Below are 10377 nucleotides of genomic sequence, written 5' to 3'. Positions count from 1 at the left end.
GTTATTTGGCTTGAAGATAAGAAAGTCAGGCACTAGAAGATTGAAGACAGGAAATTTAAGAAACATCCCTAGCAGTGACCTGCCCAAGTTCTTTGAAATGTATCTTAGAGATGTTAACTGTCCTGTCAAGATTCAAGATTGACAGGAAGCAACTGACAGCCTTCTTGGTTCAGATGTTAAACTTGAATATGGAGATAATGCTGAAAATACAAGGGCTTAGTACCTGATAATTCAAAAAAGCTGACAATGCAACTAAAAATGCAGAGCCACTGATCAGTTTGGGTGTAAATAATCCTGATTTCAAGGCAGGTGTAATGGCTTTGGCTAACTTTCTTCAGAGTCAACCTCATGTCAGACATGACGACTACCTGCTAATGCTTACAGCAATTGGCAATTCGCATTTTGGGTCAGGAGCACCAGACATGTGATGCAGTTGCTAAAGCAAATCAAACAAAAGAGGGCTTGCCTGTTGCTATAGACAAACATATTCTTGTATCCTTGGTTTTGACACAGGGGATGCTCAGATTCTGTGATTGCTGAATAGAGAAGAGCTGAGAGAGCTACAGACAAAAACTAATGAAGCCACAGTTGCTGTGCAAGCAATTAATGCTGACCCAAAGACAGACCACAGACTGGGGAACGTGGCAGGTGAACACTGGAGTTCAGCTTCTCCCCTCCTGACTACTTGGGAAGCACATACACTTCTGGCATGTCTATGGAAATCTAATGTCACATTTTCATAGGAGGAATCCCAGGAAACTGACTTTCTTCTAAAGATTTACCAGAACTTTTTTTTTTCTTTAATAAAGTTTGGGAAAGTGGGAAAAAAGTGTAATGTTATCTGGATTTTTCATAGATGCGCATTGTCAGTTTAGGGAAATTCTCTTGTGTTCCCAGCTGTCCAGTGTTTTCACCTTGAAACAATGTTGGGGCCGGCGCTGTGGCATAGCTGGTAAAGCCGCCGCCTGCAGTGCCAGTGTCCTATTTGGGCACCGGTTCGAGTCCTGGCTGCTCCACTTCCCATCCAGCTCTCTGCTATGGCCTGGGAAATCAGTGGAAGATGGCCCAAGTGCTTGGGCCCCTGTACCCTGTAAGAGACTTGGAAGAAACTCCTCGCTCCTGACTTTGGATCAGCCTGGCTCTGGCCATCAAGGCCACTTGGGGAGTGAACCAGGAAATGGAAGATTTTCCTCTCTCTCTCAAATAAATAAAATATTTTTAAAAAGAAATATTTTAATAATTTAGTCTGTATTTTATATCTTTGCAGAGTTTCTCCTTCTTCCTGTCACTTTTTGTTGTTCATATCCTTCTAAAAATTTGCTATTACATATAGTGTATCTAATTGATTTTCATATATTTCTTCCTAATATTTTCTTTAAAAAAAAAAAGACTCACTTATAGAGCTGGTGCTTTGGCATAGTAGGTTAAGCTTCCACCTGCAGTGCCAGCATCCCATATGGGCACCGGTTCGAGTCCTGGCCACTCTACTTCTGATCCAGCTCTCTTCTATGGCCTGGGAAGGCAGCTGAGGATGGCCCAGATCCTTAGGCCCCTGCACCCATGTGGGAGACCCAGAAGAAGCTCCTGGCTCCTGGCTTCGGATGAACCCAGCTTTGGCCATTGTTGCAGCCATTTGGGGAGTAAACCAGCGGATGGAAGACCTCTCTCTGCCTCTGCCTCTCTGTAACTCTTTCAAATAAATAAGTAAATCAAAAAGATTATTTACTTACTTGAAAGGCAGAATTACAGAGAGAGGGAGAGACAGAGAGAAAGACCTTCCATCCACTGGTTCACCACCCAAATGGCCGCATCATCTCTCATATGGGACGCCAGCATTGCAGGCAGTTGCTTAATCCATGGCAGAACAAAACTACTCCCTAATATTCTTTTGTAGACATTTTTATTTCTCTAGTGTAGGTAGTGATATTCTTTCTTGCATTTCTGACCTTAATAATTTTACCTTTCTATTTTTCCTTAGTCTGTGTACCTAAATAGTTTTCCATCTTGTTAATTTTGTTTTCGAAGAACCAGTTTCTGATTTTGTAATTTTTTCCATCTTTTCTACTCTCCATGTCATAGATTTTACTCCAGTATTTCTGTTTGTTTTGGTTTTATATGTTCATCATTTTTTAGCTTAGATGGAAATTTAGATTATTGATTTGAGGTCATTCTTTTTTTAATATTTATATTCTGCATTTAGATGTGTATATATTATAATTATTATATCACCTTTACTATTTAATCTTTTAAAATTAATCTTATAAAATGTCCTTTATCATCACTAGTAGCAATTCAGTCCTAAATGTCTATTTGTTTAATATTAGTGTAGACACTACAACTCCAATTTTGTTACTGTTAATGATACATTTTTTTCTTATCCCTTTATTTTCAATCTGTGTGTGTCTTTTTGAAAATGTATTTATTTGAAAGGCAGAGCAACAGAGAGAGAGGGAAAGACAGAGACCTTCCATCCACTGGCTCACTCCTCAAATGACCACAATAACCAGGGCTAGTCTAGGACGAAGCGAGCAGCCAGGAACTCCATACTCACCTCATACATGGATGGCAGGGCCCAAGCACTTTGGCCATCTTCCACTGCCTTCCAGGTGGAAGCTGGATTGGAAATGGATCAGCTAGTACTTGAACCCTCATTCTCATATGGGATGCTGGCATCACAAGTGATGGCTTCACCTGCTGTACCACAATGTCTGTCCCACATGTCTTTGACTTCTACGTGTGTCTTTTCTTGGAAGCACATGCCTGGATAATACTTTACATATTTATTTATGTTCTGCTAATCTCTTTTGATTGGATTGGTCGATCCACTCTCATGTCATACAGGATTGAATTGTAGGATTTATGATGACAATTCCACTGCTTGTTTTGTGTACATGCCCTTGTCATTTCTTTTACTATATATTTTGGAGTTAATTTCCAGTTTTTTGCCCTATGGAGTATCGTTAACAAATTATAATAGTCTAGCATCTTAATTTCATAGTACACTAAAACATTACCTCTTATAACTCCATTATTTTCCTTCTCATTTGTGCTGGTATTGTATTACAATTACATCTCTATTAATTGTATGCCCACCAAAACAGATTCATAATTACTGTTTTATGTAGCTGTCTTGTAAGTTAGGAGAAAAAAAGAGTTCTACTTTCCACCATATTTACTCCTGCAGTTACCTATGCCAGTGTGCTTCATTTGTTGAGTTACTGTCTCGTGCCCTTTCATTCTGCTTAAAGGATCCCACATAGTGAGTACTTCTTGTAAGGCAGTCTGCTGCCGCTGGATTCTCTCAGGGACTGTTTGGTGATTTCTGAATTTCTCCTCCATTGTTAAAGAATAATTCCGCTAGATTAGGACACTTGGTTGACAGTGTTTTCCTTCATGCAGCACTTTGAATATGACCTTGATAGTTCTAATGAGAAATTCACTGATAATGTTACGAAGCAACACTTGTGCATGACGAGTTACTTCTAGATTGCTGTTTTCAAGATTCTTTGTCACTGGATTTTGATAGTTTAATTATCATGTGTGCTATAAAGTTATCTTTGAGATATTCCTACGTAGAATTAATTGAGCTTCCTGGATGTATAGATTAATGTATTTCACCAAACTTGGGTAGTTTATGTCCATTAATTTTTGATTATTGTTTATTCCTCTTTCCTTTTCCTTTCCTGCTGATATTCCCATTATATGACTGTTGGTATGCTGGATGGTGCCCAGTATTTCTCAGATGCTCTGATCATATTTTTTCCCATTTTTGATCTTTCTGTTCCTCAAACCATATAATTTCAGTTGACCTATATTCAAACTTGCTGATTCTTTCTTTTTCCAGCTGAAATCTATAATTGAGCCCTACTGGTGAAATTTTCATTTCCGTGTTTTTAACTCCAGATTTTTTTATTATAATTTCTGTCTCTGTATTTGAAATTCTCTAGTTGATGAGGAAACTTCTCATACTTTCCTTTAATTCTTTATACACGATTTCTTTTGTTCTTTAATCATACTTTACTATAGTTGATTTAAAGTCTTTGCTAGTCATTCTAAGTTCCAGGCTTCCTTAGAGACTGTCTGTTGATTGTTTCTCTTCTTTGTAGTGCATGCCATACTTTCTTGCTTCTTTATCTATTCACAATTATTTTATTGAAAGCTGGATATTAAAAATAATATCCTGTGGCCACCTTGGAAATCAGACTCCTCCCACCTCCAGCTCCAGCTATTTATTACCTATTGTTTCTTTTTTTTATTTTTTATTTTACTTTTTTTTTTAACAGGCAGAGTGGACAGTGAGAGAGAGAGACAGAGAGAAAGGTCTTCCTTTGCCGTTGGTTCACCCTCCAATGGCCGCCGCGGCTGGCGCACCGCGCTGATCCGATGGCAGGAGCCAGGTACTTCTCCTGGTCTCCCATGGGGTGCAGGGCCCAAGCACTTGGGCCATCCTCCACTGCACTCCCGGGCCACAGCAGAGAGATGGCCTGGAAGAGGGGCAACTGGGACAGAATCTGGCGCCCAGACCGGGACTAGAACCCGGTGTGCCGGCGCTGCAAGGTGGAGGATTAGCCTATTGAGCTGCGGCGCCGGCCTTATTTTACTTTTTTTGACAGGCAGAGTGGACAGGGAGAGAGAGAGACAGAGAGAAAGGTCTTCCTTTGCCGCTGGTTCACCCTCCAATGGCCGCCGCGGCCGGCGCGCTGCGGCCGGCGCACCGCGCTGATCCGATGGCAGGAGCCAGGTGCTTCTCCTGGTCTCCCATGGGGTGCAGGGCCCAAGCACCTGGGCCATCCTCCACTGCACTCCCTGGCCACAGCAGAGAGCTGGCCTGGAAGAGGGGCAACCGGGACAGAATCCGGCGCCCAGACCGGGACTAGAACCCGGTGTGCCGTTGCCGCTAGGTGGAGGATTAGCCTAGTGAGCCGTGGCGCCGGCGGACCTATTGTTTCTTTAATGGTATTTCTGTACTAATTTTTTTAGATTTATTTATTTATTTGAAAGTCAGAGTTATACAAAGAGAGAGAGAGAGAGAGAGAGAGAGAGAGAGATCTTCCATCCGCTGGTTCACTTCCCAGTTGGCTGCAAAGGTCGAAGCTGGGCCAATCCAAAGACAGGTGCCAGGAGCTTCTTCCAGGGCGCCCATGTGGGTGCAGGGCCCCAAAGACTTGGGCCATCTTCTACTGCCTTCCCAGACCATAGCAGAGAGCTGGATAGGAAGTGGAGCAGCAGAGTCTTGAACCAGCACCCATATGGGGTGCCGGCACTGCAGGCAGTGGCTTTACCACAGCGCCAGCCCCACTGTACTAATTTTGTAAAATAGATATTCTTTGCCATATGTGACACAATATTGTTTTCTCGGTTAAATTAATGTCCAACTAATTATTTTACAAATATTTCCTGGGGCCGTCGCCATGGTGTAGCAGATAAAGCCGCCGCCTGCAGTGTCAGCATCTCATACGAGCACCGGTTCTAGTTCCGGCTGCTCCACTTCCGATCCAGCTCTCTGCTATGGCCTGGGATAGCAGTGGAAGATGGCCCAAGTGCTGGGGCCCCTGCACCCACGTGGGAGACCTGGAAGAAGCTCCTGGCTCCTGGCTTCGGATCGGCACAGCTCTGGCCATTGCGGCTAATTGGGGAGTGAAGCAGCAGATGGAAGACCTCTGTCTTCCTCCTTCTCTCTCTGTGTAACTCTGACCTTCAAATAAAATAAATCTTAAAAAAAAAACACAACAACAGATATTCCCTTAAATACTTAGAACCAAAAAACCTCCCAGTCATTGCTGGCCAGTTCTATGTGCTCATGAATGCACACCACCAACGTGTAGCCAGGAAGTTTACAACTTTGTCTTAGGCTTCATTCCCTGCTTGCCTAGGATCCTCAATGTCAGGCGACGCTGAGAGTTTCAGGCCTTCTCAAGTCTTTTGTGAACATGCGCAGATCCCTGAGCATGCTTATATCTCTATAGGTGTGTTTCTTCTTCTAGACTATCAAACTATTTTAGACCTTCTCAAAGCTTCCTATTAGCATCTCACCCATTAGATTTTCCTTTTCAGGTTGTTGGTTAGCCAATTGCTTTTTCAACTGTTATCTACCACTTCAGACAGCTGCAATATTAAACAATTGGCATTGGCTGTTTTCAACAAATGCTCCCAAGGAAAATTTGTTTCCACTAGTGGAGCTCTGTGCCAAGCTAAATAAAGGTTGTAATGGGTGTTTTCTGGGAATGAGTCTTTGAAGGAGGTTCAACGCCTTTCTACTTCCTGCCAGTGGCTTCCAGGTGGTTTTCCATATGATTGAGTTTTCTCAGCTAGTACATATCTGGGTAGAAGGAGATGGAAGTAGAACAAGTTAAACCACCAAGAAGAGGGCCCGGTGCTCTGACGTAGCAGGTAAAGCCGCCGCCTGCAGTGCCCGCATCCCATGTGAGTGCCACTTCAAGTCCTGGCTGCTCCACTTCCGATCCAGCTCTCTGCTATGGCCTGGAAAAGCAGTAGAAGATGGCCCAAGTCCTTAGGCCCCTGCACCCACCTGGGAGACCTGAAAGAAGCTCCTGACTCCTGGGTTTGGATCGGTGCAACTCCAGCTGTTATGGTCATCTGGGGAGCGAACCAGCGGCTGGAAGACCTCTCTCTCTGCCTCTCCCTCTCTCTGTGTGTAACTCTGACTTTCAAATAAATGAATAAATCTTAAAAAACACTACCAAGAAGCTTACTGCTTTTATAGAAATCCAGCCATTTTTATTGAATAGACACTGCCTAGGATGCTACAAGATTTTGGTTAATATTTTTAGACTTCTAAAAGTGTTGATCCTGGGGCCAAGTTCATGACCTGGCTGCTCCACTTTCAATCCAGCTCTCTACTATGGCCTAGGAAAGCAGTAGAAGATGGCTCAAGTCCTTGGGCACCTGCACCCGCATAGAAGACCCAGAAAATGCTCCTGGCTCCTGGCTCCTGGCTTTGGATAGGCCCAGCTCTGGCCATTGTGCCCATCTGGGAATGAAACAGCAGATGAAAGATTCTCTTTCCCTCTCTCTGCCTCTCTGTAACTTTGCCTTTCAAATAAATAAATAAATATTTTTAAAAAAATGTTGATCCTGATCATTTTCCTTAGTGGTCTTCTGGCTTTTATGAATAAAAGACTTGGGGGAAACTTACAGCATCATTCCCACTAATATTCCTCTTTAAATCTCAGAAAATAATAAACAAAGTGGTTTACTTGTGTACTCACATAGTTTCCATTCTCAGCGCTCTCCATCCCTTTGTGTGGATCTGTATCTCTGTGTTGCTATGCATGAGGGCACACCATCCAACATTTCTTGTAGTGCACTTTGCGGGTGATGAATCCATTCAGCCTTATATATCTGAAAAACAATCTTTATTTCACCTTCAATTTTAAAACATCTTTTTACTGGTTTTACAACTCTAGTGAACAGTTTTTTTAAACGCTATCCATATTTTAAAGATGTTTTTACGGTGTCTTCTCATTTGCACAATTTCTGGTGAGAAAGCTACTGTCATATCTAACTTTGTTCCTCCATACATCCTGGGATCATGGTGTGTCCTGGTGTGATTTTATTCATGATTCTTGTATTTAGCATGCATTTAGTCTGTCAGACATGTGGACTTACAGCATTCAACAAATCTGTTGATAAACTTCACTTGTTATTTCTTAAAATATTTTCCCACCTTTCCTGCGTGGACTCCTTTCATATTCATGATGCCATTTGCTGTTTTCCCATGTTTCGTGGATGCTCTCTTGATTTTTCACTTCTATTTTTCTCTTTCTGTTTCATACTAAATTACTGCTTTGACCTCAAGTTGACTATTTTTGCTTCTTTGCTGTCTAATTTTCTGTCAGTTCCAGCCAGTATACATGTTATATCAGATATTGCAGGTTTCAAGTGTAACAGTTCCATATGTATCATTTTTATATCTTCCCCATCTCTACTTAGTGATTTAATATATAGAATATAGTTATAACAACTGTAACTGTACACAATTCCATTATCTGTGTCATTTCTGGAAAGATTTACATAGATTTTTCTCTTCACTATTACTCATAATTTTGTTTGTTTGCGTGTCTTGTAATTTTCTATTGAGTGCCAGATGTTGTGATTTTGTCCTGTTGGATGATTGATATTCTTGTAATTCTATGATTGTTAGCTTAATTTTGGAACATAGCTAAATTTCTTGAAAATTGTTCCCTCTATGTCTTGCTTGTAAGATTTTTAAAATAAGTCTGGAGCAGTGCTCAGTCTAGGATTAATTTTTTCTCATTACTAGTGCAAGTCCCTTCTTTGTACTTGTATTCCATGCATCTTGAGGTTTTCTATTCTGCCTGGTGGCATCATATGCTATTTCTGAATCTGTGTGACTGTCAAGCACTGTTACTTCTAATGCAATCAGGTAGTCCTTGTTCTTCACTCAGATAATTTACTCAGATGCATGGGGTGATCAGTGTTCTGCAGGTGCACATGTAGGTGTGTGTGGGTGTGTGTGTAGCTACCTCTCCTCCCTGATACTCCCTTCCATGGAGCCTAGCCATCCTGGCCTCTGCACCCTGAGCTCCACCTCCTCAATTCCAGAAGTCTTCTTGGGCTCCCCTACTGTTCCATGGCCTGAAATTGCTGTCTATGCAGTAAGCCAAGGCAATTGTAAGGCTCAACCAGTTTGTGTCTCATCTCTCAGGGATCTCTGTCTCTTACTGTCTGACCTCAAGTATCTTGAACATCCTTGTTCTATATTTTAGGGTCATTCAAGTGGGAAGGTAAATCTGGTCTATCTTGGCCAAGAGTAGAAGTCTTCCTAAAGCTTTTTTTATTTCTCATTACTTGCAATGACTTGGTGACAGCTCAGGATATGTATTCACTAAACAGTAGATCAAAATTATTCTATGGAATTTTGCTTACTGTGTGGCACATTGAACTTACAATGTAGGGCCATCAAGTATGTCTCTTATGGTATATTTATATTTGTATTAAGATGGTCTAGTCTTTTGTCTCAGTTCTGAGTAATTGAAGTTTTCACTCAAGCTATTTTTATCATTAATTCGAGCAGAATAAGATTTTAGTTAATTTTAAGTGGGTAAAATCTGAATTTACAAAGAGAAATATTGTGTCAGGTGTAATGAAGAGATTTATTAGTAAGGATGTGGATTGTCAAAACAGAGAGAAGGAAAAATCTTTCAAGTCTTATATGGCAGGCCTGGCCCTGTGGCATAGAGGGTAAAGCCACCGCCTGCAGTGCCGGCATCCCATATGGGTGCCGGTTCAAGACCTAGCTGCTCCACTTCTGATCTAGCTCCCTGCTATGGCCTGGGAAAGCAGTGGAAGATGGCTCAAGTCCTTGGGCTCCTACACCCACGTGGGAGACCTGGAGGAAGCTCCTGGCTCCTGGCTTCAGATCAGCACAGCTCCAGCCATAGCAGCAATCTGGGGAGTAAACCATCGGATGGAAGACCTCTCTCTCTCTCTCTCTCTCTCTCCCTCTCTCTCTCTCTCTGTCTCTCTCTGCCTCTGCCTCTCTGTAACTCTGCCTTTCAAACAAAAACTAAATAAATCTTACATAAAAAATCCTATATGGAAAACTTTCATTTTCCATGGACAATCCTGGCTCATCATGTCTAGACTAGGAAGTCTTTTCAATAATTCCATCCGATTGCCCTACTGGACATTTTATCAGGACTTTAATAGCTATGAAAGGTGACTGAAGTAACTTCTGCAAGGTGGAGGAGTGGCTAAACAAGAAATAGTGGAAAGGCTGGTAGGGTCTGGTCTATACAACATTTAAGACTCCTTGTAGCTCTAAACCCAATTACAGACTATCAAGTCTACACAAAGAGTCAACTATCACATTCTAAAGTGTTAAGGAACCAAACCACGCTCTGATAATACATCATGACCTAGTGTTATTATCACACCCCACAAAAAGACAAAAAAATTGCTTGAGTATCTATATCTTAGATGAGTGAAATTTACCATAAGTAATATAATAGATTTAGCTTTAATTCTAAGTACTAAGCACCACCACCAACAATTCATGTCTTCCTGGAATAAGTATAATCTTTATATAAAAAGGGGAAAAAACAACATAAAAAAGCAAGATCAGTCAGATAGTTCCTAAGTTGTTTCCAAGACGTTAAAACAAAACAGTAATAAATTCTGAACAGGGATATATTTTAAATGGCCGACATACATTTAATTCCCTGAAAGTGATGTCAAAAATGCAAGTGTTGAATACTTTCTTGAGGGTTACAAGTGTGAAAATACAGAATGAATAGTAAGCTTCACATTTTCTTTAGACACTTAAGGATCCGCTTTCCATTTCAATTTTTCTTTGCTCATTTTGTTATTGAAATGCTAATTCAGATTTCTCCC

Source organism: Oryctolagus cuniculus, chromosome X, assembly GCF_051225735.1.
Source record: "Oryctolagus cuniculus isolate XC-2025 breed Fujian yellow rabbit chromosome X, ASM5122573v1, whole genome shotgun sequence".
Taxonomy (NCBI): Eukaryota; Metazoa; Chordata; class Mammalia; order Lagomorpha; family Leporidae; genus Oryctolagus; species Oryctolagus cuniculus.
Note: the sequence above shows the minus strand (reverse complement) of the source record.